Source organism: Chelonoidis abingdonii, chromosome 8 (assembly GCF_003597395.2).
Source record: "Chelonoidis abingdonii isolate Lonesome George chromosome 8, CheloAbing_2.0, whole genome shotgun sequence".
Taxonomy (NCBI): Eukaryota; Metazoa; Chordata; order Testudines; family Testudinidae; genus Chelonoidis; species Chelonoidis abingdonii.
In genome coordinates this window covers 16,759,585-16,774,870 of record NC_133776.1, presented here as the reverse complement: position 1 = coordinate 16,774,870, position 15,286 = coordinate 16,759,585, and the positions used below count along the sequence as shown (strand labels likewise).

The following is a 15,286-nucleotide window of genomic DNA, read 5'->3' as shown; positions in this document are numbered from 1 at the left end:
GGACTCGAAGTGCTAGAGTGGGGAATGAGTCTTTACAGGGTAATAGACTGATTTGCAGAGCTAGTGGCCTCTGACCAGAGCTTTTGAATCATTGCCACTTGCATTTCCTTACGGAGGAGGTGGCAGAATCTCCATGGGAACACCTTGAAGAAAATGAAGCACAGCTTTATAATTAGCATTAACTACCTAGAGTTGTGGTTGATCGCAAAGAAGGAGTTGAGCAGTATTCTGGAAAAACCACGTTTGGTGTCAGAGCAACAGCATCCTGTACCTAAGAAGTATCTGTGGGTTAACACCATCCTACAGAAGAACATGGTCTGCATTTTTAATGGCAGCTGAAAATCATGACAAATTAATATTCAACTACTGTAGTGAAGCCAGACAAACAGCCATTCAATAAACTTCATGGATTAAAATACAACAGTTTGTTTTATCGCTACTATAGGGCCATACTACAGCTGCTTCTATCCAGAATACTAGTGCTCTCATCTTTGCATCCATAGATGTGTCTCTGATGCTATAGCAAACTAAAGATGTTTCTCATTGATTGCTTGGGTCAGTTGACCCTGTTAGAGTACGTCTACGCTACTCACCGGATCGGCGGGTAGTGATCAATCTATCAGGGATAGATTTATCGCGTCTAGTGTAGACATGATAAATCAATCCTTGATCTCTCTGCCGTCGACTCCTGTACTCCACCGCAGTGATAGGCGGAAGCGGAGTTGATGGGGGAATGGCGGCAGTCGACCCCATGCCATGAGGATGCGAGGTAAGTCGACCTAACATACGTCGACTTCAGCTACGCTATTCTCGTAGCTGAAGTTGTGTATCTTGCGTTGATTTCCCCCTCCTCCCCCAGTATAGACCAGGCCTCAGTGATCACTAGCTTTACTCCTTCAATGAACAGTTTCAGTAATTTGTAAGTTGTGTAGGAGAGTGGCCACCAAATAAGGCAAGACTGAGATCTGTGTTTAAAGGAGCGTTCTTGGTTGCACTGAAATATTCTCTCACTTGACTACATTCCTTGTGTACGGCTGAGCAATCCATTATGTTCACTTCAAAATATTCAAATCTCCAGGTTTAGCTGAGCCACAGTATCAGCCATCTCCCTAAATACCATATTACAATACAGCAATGCAATGAAATATCACTCATTGCAATGAAATATCACTAATTTGAAGCGCTGAAGGTTTGTAGATACTTCACCGTTGGCAGAATTAGGTGATGATTCGATCCTGCAAACCCTATTTCTTGGAATGAATCCTTACTCATGACATGAGTCCACTTGAATTCACTTAAGTGAATAGGGTGTGAGTAAGAGTTTGCCAGATGAAGTCCAAAACAAGGGTGTGATTCAAAGTCCAGTGAATTTGAAGGCAAGACACCCATTGACATCAATAGGCTTTGATCCATGGTCTGCCTTTGATAACAAGTAAGACACTGAGGGGTGGTTGGCTACACCATGTAGCTTACAGCACGGCTTTTGTCAGGTCCTGAAGGACAAAGAATGGTAAGTGTAGTAGAACTGTTGGCAGGATACATATAGTTGGGAATCCCTCTATAAGGGTTATACAGCGAAGCAGGGGTGCTGGAACAATTTGTATAGTATGTGGAGGCGGGGAGTTGAGTGCCACTGAACCAAATCGTAAACCCTGAATATGATGGAAACCACTCCATGCCAGGTGGTGCAGCAGCACTCCTAGTTCCAGCAGCATCCTATGCAGGGCAGGAGAGCCTGGTGGCTGCTTTTTGCTTATTCAGGAGAACACACTTATATTTAACTCTTGCTTTGTGCAAAACAGTCATTGTAGGTAAAACTTACCACTGTGCAGGGTTGCACAAGGCCTGATCACTATGTAAGTCCTACTTAGGCCTGGTGTGGGCCTCAACACAGTCAGGCATGAATTTCACTGCAGGGGACATTGTATAATTTTAACCAGGGAACCTGACAGACCCTCTTATTTGTCCTCTGTGTCTGTAGGGAGCCAGATAGGACTTCTCTGTCATGCCTAGTGACTGAGGAGGAAGCCAGCAAGTCCTCATCCAGGGTAGGTATCACCAAAGAGTCCTTTGTCCTCTCCTGGCAAGCGATGGGGGAAAGATAAAGTCCTCTCCTTATCACCTTAGGCTTCTGCTGGGGACACAACCAGCCTTTCAACTGGAGGTGGGTTAGGGCTAAGTCCTTTTTTCTTCCTGGTACTTTGGCTGAGGAGGGTGTGGGCGGATATAATGCCCTTAACAGGAAACGTCCAACATTTCCCAGATGTGTCCAGTGCTGCATGTACCATAATAATGGAACCTTCTTAGCTACAGGTAGAGTGAAGCTTCCCTGTAGATGGAATGAAATCCCTTTCCATTGTATTGAAGCACTAAGGGACTTCCATTCCACTTCACTATATGCAGAGATGCACTGTAAGTGGACTGTGCTATCTGTGATGGCTCTGATTGTGTGTCCAGATCTGCTGTCATGCAGATGAATGTAGCATAAGTGGTGTAGCATGACTGGCTCACTGAAATGTGAAATGGAACACAGTAATTGTAAGGAAGGAGTTTTTTGGGCCAAGGACTGTGACAGTTTTTGCATAACGTCCAGTATGATGGTGACCTCATCCTGACGGGGGCTGCTGGAGACTAGAGGGGCTGTGTGCAATGGTAAGTTCTCAGCTGAAGGCCCAATTAGCTAAAAAGTTCTGGAGCCAGGTTTTTCGGTCCTACCTTGTCTGTCTGCCCTTCGCAGTTATCTTGTTCAAAGTAGTATGGTGGATGGAAGCAATATGAATGTGATGCTATGTGGAGTATCTAGGAGTCAGGAACACGCTGACTTGTAAGCAATACAAATTTCAGTTTGTCATGAACATAATACAATGCAGGAAGCATTTTGAGCTTTTCCTGGATCCCTTGGCTACTACGCAAGTGGCTATGTAATGGGTGCTACTGCATGTAGAGGAAGAATCTGATTTGAGCTACCTTGTTCTGTCAGTCGTCCACACTGCAGATATCAGTTAGGTAATCCGAGAGATCCCTTTTCTGCTGCACTTTCTACTGAAGTGAAGTGGCGGCAGCCAAACTAGAAAGAACGCCTCTTGGCTAACTTCCTGTATCATGAACCCTCACATCTAACTGATGGTTGTGCCCTTTTATTTCCCCTTGCCATAGGAGTGGGAGCACTGTTAGGTTAGAGCAGGCAACCAGAGGCTGGTACAATTCCTGATTCTGCTGCTTACTCCTTGTGTGCCTCAGGCTAGTCACATAGGCCCAGACCGTCTATCGCCTATTGATTTCAAGGGATTTAGGTGCCTAAATATCTTTGAGGATGTGTGCCTCAGGCTAGTCACATAGGCCCAGACCGTCTATCGCCTATTGATTTCAAGGGATTTAGGTGCCTAAATATCTTTGAGGATGTGGGCCTTAATCTCTCCATACTTCACTTTCCTTGTCTGAGTATCATAACACTCCCGTTACGAGGGCTTTATGAGAATTCATGTTTGTAAACCACTTCAGTGTCCTAGGATGAAAGATGTGAAAGTGCAAAGAACCATAACAAACTGGCTAGTGGGTATATAGACTGCTGCCTTCAATTGGGTTTCATATGCCGCATACTGCTAAGCACTAAAGGCAATTGTCTTTTAGTTCAAGCTGGCAGATCCAGGACTTTTTAAAACAAGAGGATCTGAGTTTTCTCTTTACCTACTTGAGGTTCCAAGCAGCCTGGGTGTGCATCACAGTGGCTATCAGGAACTGTTGCTGGCCATAGATTTGTTACCATAATATTATTTCTCCAGCTCTCTCTTGGGTTAATGTGCACCATGTGCTTTCTTTGGCACCTTGTTCCAAATTTTCACAAACTTTTTCACGGAGACATCCTGTCTTGAATTGCCTGTATTATATTAATTCCCTTCCTTGGCTTTAGCACATACAACAGCTTTTCAAATTAGTTTTGATCACATATGAATCTGAGAGGCATCAGTCTGTTCCTGGACATTTATAAACCTCTCTAATCCTTCACCTGGGCCCTGTTCTAATCTCTTGCATTTCAGTTGTGCAAGGTAGATATTCTCCTTGCTAAACTGATGGGGAGGAGCATGGGGGTGGGATGCATCTCAGGAAAGCTGCTTAGTACCTGGGAAAAAGGCATGCAACCCAGATGGAGTAGAAATAAGGCAGGGGCTACCAGAAACAAATTACACACATTCCAATTTAAAGGAAAAAAGAATCTCAGAGAAACAGGGGGCATAAGTTAAAGCATCTCCAGGCCACTTTAATTTGCGTGACGGGCAGTCTAGTAGCAGATTCCCTGGGGTTTGCTAACCTTGGCAGTGTAACAAAGGTCATGTACTCACATGAATGAACCGTTCCTGAACAATTTCTACAACTCGCTGAGATACTAGTGGAGTTTCCTTCAGGACTGACATGCTTGTCATCTCTTTCCATCTTCCTCCAGAATGAGAACATATTGGAGCCATCGCAAGGAAAAATGCCACTTGTCATTCACACATCTGAAACCTCCTGCATTGCAGGAGACTAGAATACAGTGCTGCTTGCTGACAGGGTGCCTGTTTCTGTTAGAATTCTCGTCTCTAATTCCACAGAGCAATTAAGAGTGTTGAGGATTGGCTACAGATACAGTAGGCCCCACTATTTCTGCTGTCAGAGATAATAAGCAACAGAGTTTGCCTTTATTAATGATAGATCATCATGTCTAAATACCAAACAGAATAGTGATGATAATCCCATGAGCCTGGCACACTCTGAAACAAAAAAAGAAGAGGAGACCCTGCCCCAAAGATCTTATAAAACAGCAGAGGGTGGGGTTAGGACCACAACGGCAAATACAATCAGATCAGGTGGCTGCCTGAGAGTGTGACACATGGCTGGTGTTGAGGGCTGCTGCCTTGGGAACTAGGAATTCAACTCCCCAAACAACTATTCAAGTCACGTCTGCACTTGCCCACAAAGGGAAGGAAAAGAGGAAGCACATCTCCTTTCCAGTGCCAAAGCCTCAACTTCCTAGTGGAGGATAACACCCCATATGGCCTCCCATACCTTTCTGGGTGACAGGTGTCCCTACTTAGCACTATGCAGCTGTCGGTACATCCCTCTAGTGGCTCCAGTGTCCATATGTATCCTTCCAGCCTCCATATGCTATCCCTACAGCTAATGGCCATTGCTCTTTAATTTAATTGCTGTAGATCTGTGATTTTGGGAGGAATGGAAGGTTTAGAGTTCTGACCTCTGTGCTGCACAAGTATAGTTCAGCTGGCAGTTTTGGTGTCTGTTCTCTGTGGCCTCAGGTTAGTTACAATATGTACTGAAAAGGGGAGAAGGAAAACGGGAGCATTACGCCTGATCCTTTTCTCATTTAAGTCAATGGGAATATCTCCACTGACACCAATGAAGACTGGACTGGAGTTGAGAGGAGATACCAATGAAAGAGGTGTTCAGAAGCAAGTATAGAGGGAAGGGTTTGAAAGCTCAGAGACAGGTGTACTGGGGATACTTGCTTTGACGGAAAATATGTAAACAGATATCAGTGCAGAAGTAATTATAGTGAAACAAGTTCCAATAACAGTAAAGATGAGAAAAGAGGTGTGTTGGCTAGTTTGCTTCCTTTCAGTGACCGAGTTCTACTGCTTTAGGACCTGATCTTTCCTCATTGAAATCGGTGGAAGTTTTTCCATGAATTTCAGTGGAAGCAGGGCCTTGTTTGATACCTGCTTTTTTATTATGGCCTATTCTAAGCTGTTGGAAGCTTTGTGACCTAAGAGATCTTCCATTCCTAGGGCAGTTTCAATGGAAGCAGCACCAAGAGAGCAGGTATGATCTTATGTAAGAGTTCCCAGTCCCTCTCTGAAGTTTATGGGCCTTTTTGAAGCACTTGGAGGAGAGGAAGGTGATCAGGAACAGTCAGCATGGATTCACCAAGGGCAAGTCATGCCTGACCACCCAGATTTCCTTCTATGGTGAGATAACTGGCTCTGTGGATAAGAGGGAAAGCAGTGGACGTGATATATCTTGACTTTAGCAAAGTTTTTTATATGGTCTCCCACAGTATTCTTGCCAGCAAGTTAAAGAAGTATGGAATGGATGAATGGACTATAATGGGTAGGCAACCTAAGCTTTGAGCAGGCCTAGATGACCTCCTGAGATCTCTTCCAACCCTAACATTCTATGATTACAACTTTGACCTAGCCTGCACCTTTTTATCACATTAGTACTGATTCTTCATTCATCTGCTTTCTTTCCCATTTAAATTCACCTTCTTCTTATCCCCCTCTATCTACTAATTGTGCTTATTTTTGCTTTCCAGAAAACTTTCATGGACAAAACACTCCAGTACAGCTACAATTATGTTTTCTATGTATAACGAGCCCTTCATGCCAGAGTTCTTCCTTCAGTTCTTGGCATCTCAAGTAGATTTAAATGAATATTCGCCATCTCACTGTTGACTGTCTTCAGGCCCTGGATTTTATTAACAACCATTTCTCTATGAAGCTAATACTGTTATGTTGCAGCATGCCTGTAGGCTATTCACTTCTTTTTATAAAGGATGACTTGAGGAAATAATAATTTATTTACCAAACCTATATTTACTCCAATGGTCTTGTAATCTGCGCTCAGGCAATCCTTTAAACCAGTGGTTTTCAACCAGCAGTCCGTGGTCCCCTGGGGAGGGCTATAAACAGATTTCAGGGGATCCGCCAAGCAGAGCCAGTGTTAGACTCACTGGAGTCCGGAACAGAAAGCCGAAGCTCTGCCACGTGGAGCTGAAGACCAGAGCCCTGAACCCTGCTACCTGGGGCTGAAGTCGAAACCTGAGACACATAGCATTGTGGGGCCCCCTGTGGTGTGGGGCCCTGGGCAATAGTCCTGCTTGCTGCTTCTGCAGAAAAAAGTTGTTGTGGCATAGGTGGGCCATGGAGTTTTTGTAACATGTTGGGGGGGCCTCAGAAAGAAAAAGGTTGAGAACCCCTACTTTAAACAGTCCAAGGACGTTTCATCACAGTGATATAGGAAATATATATCATATAGTAAACTAAGAGAAACCAAGGCAGTCAGCTGCTTTTCCAGTGAGTGTTAATTAGGTTGGAGTGTGTATGTGTGGTGGGTGAGTGTGCGCACATACACATGCTTTTTTGTGCATGAGTGCCTGACTTCTAGCCGTGCTAAGGAACCCACTGCTAGACAACATCAGGTCTCACATTCACAGGCAATTGTCATAAGACCCCATGGAAGGGATTCTATTGTAACCATGGAATCACTACAGATGGCACTTGACTATTGGATCAGTATTCCCTGTCTTTTGGGTTTTCTCAGGACAAGTTCTACCCAGTGGGATGAGGGAGTATGTAATGCCTTGGCCTTCTGCTGGATAGAACAACAGGACTGCTGATCAAGTGATAGAACCCCTGTTTTGGAGCAGAAGGATTTAACTTCTATATTCGCAAGTCGCAGAAGTGCATGTGGCCATGGGATAAATTACTGGCCATGATGGTTATGAGCTAAATTCTTTTCTCAGGGTACATCTACACTGCACATCCTTATGGCAGTGTAGAGTACATACCCTACATGCCCCCTCAGCATGGATATAAGTAGTAGTGTACATGGTGAGGCACCACTAAGGCAATTTGAGCAGACACCTCTGAATTCTTGAGATATGTACCCTGCTCAGTTCTCTGTGTGCCCAAGCAACGTCTCTCCTGTCTACACAGCTGTTTTTAGCAGTGTCGTGTCCCCTAGTCTCCCATCTAATCAGGAAAACTATCTCATTTCCATGGGAGGCTGGGTCTGGGTTGTGGGAGGGCTTTTTTGTTCATTTTGTTTTGTTCTGGATTTGGGGAGTGGTTTTTGCACTTGTAAGACAGGAAACTGCTTGGGTTTCATAATAGCTCTGTAGCGAGGCGGTGTGGCTCCCCTCCTCCACAGGGAGGGCTGAGCCCCGTCCATCTTCCCCCAGGGTGGAACTTCCGGGCGGAAGCCCCGCCCCTCAAAGGGTCAGGCGGCAACCCGGAAGTATAAAAGCCGGGCGCCGGCCTTCAGTTGGGGCTCAGCTGCCGGCCAGAGCAGACGTGCCGGCCGACCCTCGTCACTGGGAGGCTGCCGAGCTCCGGGACAGGTATCAGGCCTTGCCGGAGCCGACCCGCAGCAACCACGACCCTGAGCTGCTGGAACTACCAAAGCTGCCCAGCCCCAGCTACGGCCTGGAGGAGCCTTCGGACCAGACCTGGCCCAGCTACCCAGAGGTGCACCCGGATCTACCTAGCCCGGACTGGGAGGAGCCCATGAGGGTGGACGACACTGCGGACCAGGTAGGAGACGAAGGGGGAATGGAGAGTAGCCCAGAGGCGGCTGACTACAGTCAGGCCGCAGAAGGCCCCGAGCCGATGATCGTGTGTGTTGGTCAGGGTCCCCACTGATCACTCTGTCAGTGTGTTTCGGTCCGGACCCCCACTGACTGCCACTGGCGGCGACAGCCGCTACCAGGGTCCCGGGCTGGAACGCAGAGGAATGGGTGGGCCTGCGTTCCCCCTGCCCCCTTCACCCCAAAGCTACCGTGTGTTTGCTGCTCTGCCCTGCCCCAAAGGGCCAGAGCCTTCTGAACTATTTGATGCTCTGCTCTGCCCTGCCCCAAAGGGCCAGGGCCCCCATTGACTCTGTCACTGCTCTGTCCCGCCCCAAAGGGCCAGAGCGTCACGGAGCGTTCGTGTGGTGCCCGCCTGTAGTCACGGCGGGGCCCTATTGACTTTGCTGTATCCCAGTCCGCTCCACAGGGACCGAACACCCGGACAGTGGACCACGGACCCGAGGGACAGGACCCAGCGAGGACAGGACGAGGCCGGTGTGGCTCCCCTCCTCCACAGGGAGGGTTGAGCCCCGGTTCCCCTCGTCACAAGCTCATATTCTTAGGTTTGATTCTCTTCTCACTTAAACTAGTTTTACTCTGGCGTAAATCTGCTGATTTCATTGTAACTATCTACTCCTGACTTCGGGCTCTTCGACATAGGGCAATTTACCTGTGTAATTGCACTGCTGTAGTTATACAGTATAACATACTCAGCCTAATTTTCTAAGACATTCTTGGGTGACGGGTGGTACTTTGTCCAATTGATAAAAAGCTATTTGGACTGAAGAAAGAAAGAGGAAAAGCTAAGGGCTTGATTCTCCTGTCACTCAACTAGAGTGATGGCTTGTCTACATGGGGAAATATACTGGCAGAACTACAGTGGTACAATTATAGTGCTATAGTTATATTAGTGTAAGTAACTGAAACTAAACCAGAAAAAGGCACGCTTATTCTGGAATAAGAGAACCCACACGAGACGTTATACTGGTATAACCAGCCTCCCATGACAATGAGGAGTTCAGTTTTCCTGATTAGGGGACAGATCATGGAGCTTCATATTCACACTGGTAAGGATTTACTTATGTACATAGTCACATTGAAATAGTGGGATTATTCACATGAGTTAGTGCTCACCCATGTAAGTAAAATGCTCACAGTCTGGTCCCAGATTCTAGATATATTGAAGATAACTATTATTAGTTTGAAGGCACCCAAACACATGCTGAACACTTTACAGGAACATAGGAAAAAACCCCAAGATTCCCGTCTAGAAGCACTTACAGTCTTATGGAGACATGGTGCCACGGCAGTGTGAAAACAACATGGGAGAGGGAGTGAGGAATAACAAGTGCGATGGAATAGCAAGAGGAATAATTTTCACATGGTGAATTGGTGTTGGGATGTGCACATGTAATGATATTATATATGTGGGGCGTGAATCAGATGGTGTGAATCAGTATAGTACCATTGAAGCCAATGAAGGGATGTCAGTTTACACCGAGAGACTCTGACATATATTTATACACTCAGCTCTAAAAGACAATACAGAAGAAGTGAGTTTTACTTGCTACCCAGTCAGACAGCTTTTTCCTTTATATTGTGCCCCATTTTAACTTTGACTTAAATGGCACTGTCACGGTCATGAGAAGCACTGGATTTACTGTCAGTACTGCCACAAAAGAGCATAAATTAAAGATGGGCCCTAGCTGAAAGTTCAGACCCTGATCCAAACAAATACTAAGCTGAGCCCCAGGTACTGGTTCAGGCCCATTGCTAGTAGAAACAGAATGTAAAATTAAGGACGTTAAAATGATGAGGGACAAGGAAACACATGTGCTTTTTTTTTTTAATGCAGGACACATACTGCAAAATAGGCATAAATGCAAATGTATTGGGTGTTATCTTCAAGCAGAATTGTATTGTTTCTGCCAGACACAGCTCTATATATCTGTTTTAGGTATGCTTGTTGTTTTAATCAATTATAGGATCAGATCCTCAGCTGTTTTGAATTGGTACGGTTCCATTGATTTCAATTCCACTGATTTCAGTGGAGCTTCTCCGATTTAACACGTTGAGCACCTGGCCCTTAATCTGAAGAAATAAATGTAACATTAATCAATTTCATATATGATACCATGGCACCAGTGACTGAGCCAGTATTTTTTAACTGATCAGGAAAGAGTGCATATCCTAAGCTCAGTACGCAGAAACCTGTGTCTCTTCCAGGTCATGCTAAACTACAGATAATAATTGAGTGGACTGAAAGACAGTTGCATGGAGGAGAGGAACTCCAGACAGCCATTGTAGACAGCAAGTTCAATGAGCTTAGAGATGAAAGGCAGATGGAAGATGGGGCAGTAGCTGGAGAGGTAAGTGGGGTCAAGGGTGGGTTTTTAAGATGGAAGAGACTAAATCTCACTTGTATTATGAGGGGAAAGAGCCTGAGGAGAGTGTTTAGCCTCCTTTTCTGCTCATGGAATATTCATGAGCAGGTTGTGATTTCCTTGTATTTATCTGTCCTTCTAAATTTTTGACACGTTTTTTGTAATGTTCTTAACTCTGTGGATTAATCAGCTCAGCTCTGCCACTGTGCAATTCTCAATATTCATGATTCCAGGCATCTCATTTCACGGCTGGTCAGATAGGCCATCATATGGCCTGGTTTCTGTTTTTTGACTGCATAACCATTTGTACTGTGTTTTGTTTTGTTTTTTACACCTGCACATTTAAAATTCAGTTTTCAGAGACTTGCTCCTGTGATTTTTGAGGAGTTTCCCTGGCATGGACATTCATGCCAGCAGAACTGTAGCTACTGGTGGGAAGGAAATACAAATGGGGCGTGAGCATGGCCAAAGGAACATTGAGATGGAGATTTGCAGAAGGTATTTTGCAGCATTTGCCCAGATCTGCACTCTCTTTACCTATATTAGTCTTCAACACCTGATTTGGGCCTTGAATTTGCAAAAAATTATTCACATGCTTAATTCTACATACGGAGTAAAATCCTGACCCCATGGAAGTCAATGGCGATACTTCCATTGACTGTAATGGTGCCAAGATTTCACCTGCTATGTGTAAACCTCACCAAAGTCCATGCATAAGCACGTCATTATGTGTTTGCAGACTGAGGCCTTTTGTTGTTGTTCACAATGCTGATCCTATTGTCAAATGACTTTTTTTTCTGTTGCTCTGGTCAGGTTTGTGATTCACTCAGTCTGTCTCTCTGTACAAATAGCCGGAAAGGCATAGCAGGATACTCCTGCATGCCTTCCGTTTCCTTTGATTTGTGAGTGACCACACTCAGTCAGCACTAGGTGATGGAAACTAGAGCAATCATTTCCCTTCCTGATGGAGTGGGAGTTATTTCCTCCCCGTCACCACAGCTGGGCCCTTCCTTAGACCACAGGAGCCACACTGTAAATAAGAACAAAGTAGAAGTAGGCAGGGGAGGTTGAGAGAATAAAGGGATATACTTAACTTCTTTTCAACACTAATCTGGATACAGGACCTGTTTGTATGCAGTCTTACTGGTTGTTTTTTCCAGGAGATATGGTACATGGAGATATTATATAACAGTGTCCATACTATTAAAACTCTATGTTTAAGCTTACGCACTTAAGCTTTCAGTCAGCAACTACCAAAGTTAAGACTGCACATGCAAGCTTAAATCTGTCCCCCTATGCACATGCATTAGGTTACAGAGGCAGATCTTCTGCATAGTTAATGGAACTGGGCCAATTTAGACAAGCTGAGGAATTGGGCCACTATCTTTAATGGCATGATCTCATCATATTTATCAAATACAATATAAAACCATACATTTTTGTGTAAACCCTTAGATACCCATGTTTTGTCTCTTGTAGCATTTTGTTTACTATTCTGTGTATGCCAGATAATTTTCGTTAACATAATTTGTGTGCAAAATACACAGGGAAGGTGAAACTGACACCATGCAAAAAGCCAGCACAAGGTGCATTCCTGCCACTTACATTCCACCGAAACTTTGTTTACGTGAGGGCTACAATTGGACTTAAGTGATGCTTCATCTTTGCTGTAGCCCCGTGCACAGAATTTCACCCTGAGTGCGGTTACGGCCCTGACAATCTCTCCTTCGTTTACTTGTGCACTTTATGAAGTTATGGGATGACAATGCATTGTGCTGTATTATCTGAGAGACAGTATGTGAAAGTCTGTATTGTGTATTTGCACAAGGGGGCAGAATAAATGTTGCATGAGAAACTTTGACAGTGTGTGATTTTGTGTCTTAGTTTTGCAATTTTTAAAGTTTTCTATTTAAAGAAAGAAAATAATCCTATGGTTAGAACTGTTTTGTTGGCCATTGGAACTCCCATGCAGCATGCACACTGACTGAGACAAGGGCTTCTGAAAACTCCCGCCTTATTCACTGTACAGCTTCCAAGGTTGTACAACCAATGGTCCTGTCTCAGTGAAGGTCTCATCCTGCTTCTATTGTAAGTCGGGGGGGATCTTTTCACTGAGTGCAGTGGGACATGGATAAAGCCCTGGCCATGCCACTGAAAATTATACAGGGGCAGAAGGAAACCACACAGTATTTAAAAAAAAAAAAGACAGTTCGATATCTCCAGTTGCAAAGGTTAAGAGATTAGCTCAAATTGGTCTCTGCCTAACTGTCCTAATGCGGAACAATCAGTAGACAACATAACAGGAATGTTAGCCTTACATAAAGGTAAAAAAGCTTTTCCAGGATCCATTGGTTCTTAATGCTCATTGATTAAACTAAATCCATACCAAATTGTAAACCTGGGTAATTTTGTAATTTGTGTCTGAGCTGGGACTACAGAGCCTTTCAGAGAGGGCTTTTAGATCTGACAAGTTAAAAGCTTTTTCTTAACCAAGTTATCCAGTCGTGTTACAACAGCTACTTAGCTGTATCATGAGGCTGCTATAAAGTGAATGTAATATTTATGCCTATTTTCCAGACAGCCAGGGAAGAGAGTCTTATTATTGTCAGAAACTTGACTGCATATAAGAATCATGGCATGAAATTTCATCTATTTTTGGTTGCTTGATGCTCATGTTCAATCTCCTGGATATATCACTTCTTGTGTGGAAGTAAAAAATGGATCTGCTGTGCAAAAGAATGAGCAGCCAAAACCTGAAGAAAGCAAACATTTCTCATTCAGCTCTAAGATGGACAGCACCCACAAAATCTAGAGCCAGATTTTCAGTTAGGCAGCAAGACAAGTGTCCAGATTTCAGCAGAGCTCAACATGTGGAGAGTTGTTGGGTTTTGAGCTCTTATGAACATCTGGCCTGACTTGTGGCTGCTGAGCACTTGAAAACTCTGGCCACAAGTGATTTTGAAAATCTGGTCCCACAAGCCTTACATCCTTCCTGAAATCATTTGAAAATACCAGATGCCTAGGAGCCAGCTGAAATCATATTGGGAGGATTAATGCATTTATTTTCTTAATGAAAAATATCTATTGCAAACCTTTCAAAATAGATGAGGAGACTGCAACACAAGCTTCCCTAGAGCTGTGAGCAATAATTACAGATCCAACCACAATGTTGTGGGAGGGAAATGATAAAACTTACTAGGGATAGCCAGTGAAAGAAGGGAACCTGTTTCCTAGCACCTGCGAATCCAAAAATGTGCTGCTAGTGTTGTGATTTCAACTCCCACTCTGCTTAGGTGCATTAGGAGCTACCCCATGCCTGCATCCTTGAATAGGAGGGAGCTCCCAATATTCAGATCTGCCCTGGTTGCATCGTGTACTCCTGCAACTCTCTTCCCTGACCCCAGGTTGCTAGACTACAGAGGGGTTTCTGTGTGTCTAGTGATCCATGTACAGAGAGGATGCTTGTGGGATGAGAGAGAGAGCTGAGTAAAATTATGTGTTCTGTCCCTGGGACCAAAGCTCAGTAGCTAATACAATTAGAGGCAGTGTGGTCACTGAACTTGGAGTTAGCTCTGCCATTGCCCTGTTGTGTGACTTTGGCTAAGTCACTGCATCACTCTATGCCTCTGTTTTCCTAGCTGTAACACTGAGAGAATTATACTTTACACTTGAGTGGTCCCATTTATTTTGTCTTCACTTCCTGTCCTAAATTGTTGTGCAGTTTTAGTGAACTCAATGACACTACTTACATGCTAAACGTTAAGCAAAAGTCTTGGCAGAATCAAGGTCTTAGGGCCAACTTTTACAGAACCAGACCCTAAACTAATTTGAAGGGGTTATTTCCTACACCACTGATATGCAGCCATCTCCTGAGGGAAGCCAGGACAGCCTGGCTAGCTCATTTGGTAGAGCATGAGACTCTTAATCTCAGGGTTGTGGGTTCATGCCCCATATTGGGCAGCTGTGCTGAAGGGGAAGGGATAACTCAGTGGTTTGAGCATTGGCCTGCCAAACCAAGGTTTATGAGTTCAATCCTTAAGGGGGCCATTTAGGGATCTGGGGCAAAAATCTATCTGGGGAGTAGTCCTGCTTTGAGTAGGCAATTGGACTAGATGACTTTCCAACCCTGATATTCTATGAAGTGGCAGTTGTTTAGCAGCACACAATAACACTGCATAAGAGTTTAGGTTAGGACAGGACATGAAGAATATCATACACAAGTGAAACTGCAGGGAGAATTTTAGGGACTAATTGTGCAGTCCTTATTCATGCAGATGCTTAGTCATGCATGTAACCCTCATCCCCTCTGCCCCCAAGCCATTAGAAGATAGTGGAAAGTCAGTGGGACTACCTACTTGAGAAATAATTGAATGATTATACTCTAAACTTGCTCTGTATAGCATGGGGAAAAATGACTAAAAGGTCAATATTAGAATGTCTTTACTGTGGGGAAAATAATTTCCAAATCACATTACTATTTTCAACATATCACAGTGGAACAGGCTGAAATCATTTGCTGCTAGAGAAATGTGGAAGTGTTTTTATTACCTGGAGAACATCT

General features: G+C 44.4%; 1 non-coding gene across 1 annotated transcript; it reads left to right on the top strand.

Annotated features, from left to right (window-relative positions):
• Positions 1 to 14,612: 14,612 nt before the first annotated feature.
• TRNAK-CUU (transfer RNA lysine (anticodon CUU)) lies at positions 14,613 to 14,685 on the top strand. The gene has a single exon. It is a non-coding gene; the product is annotated as a tRNA-Lys (tRNA).
• The last annotated feature ends 601 nt before the right edge of the window (positions 14,686 to 15,286 follow it).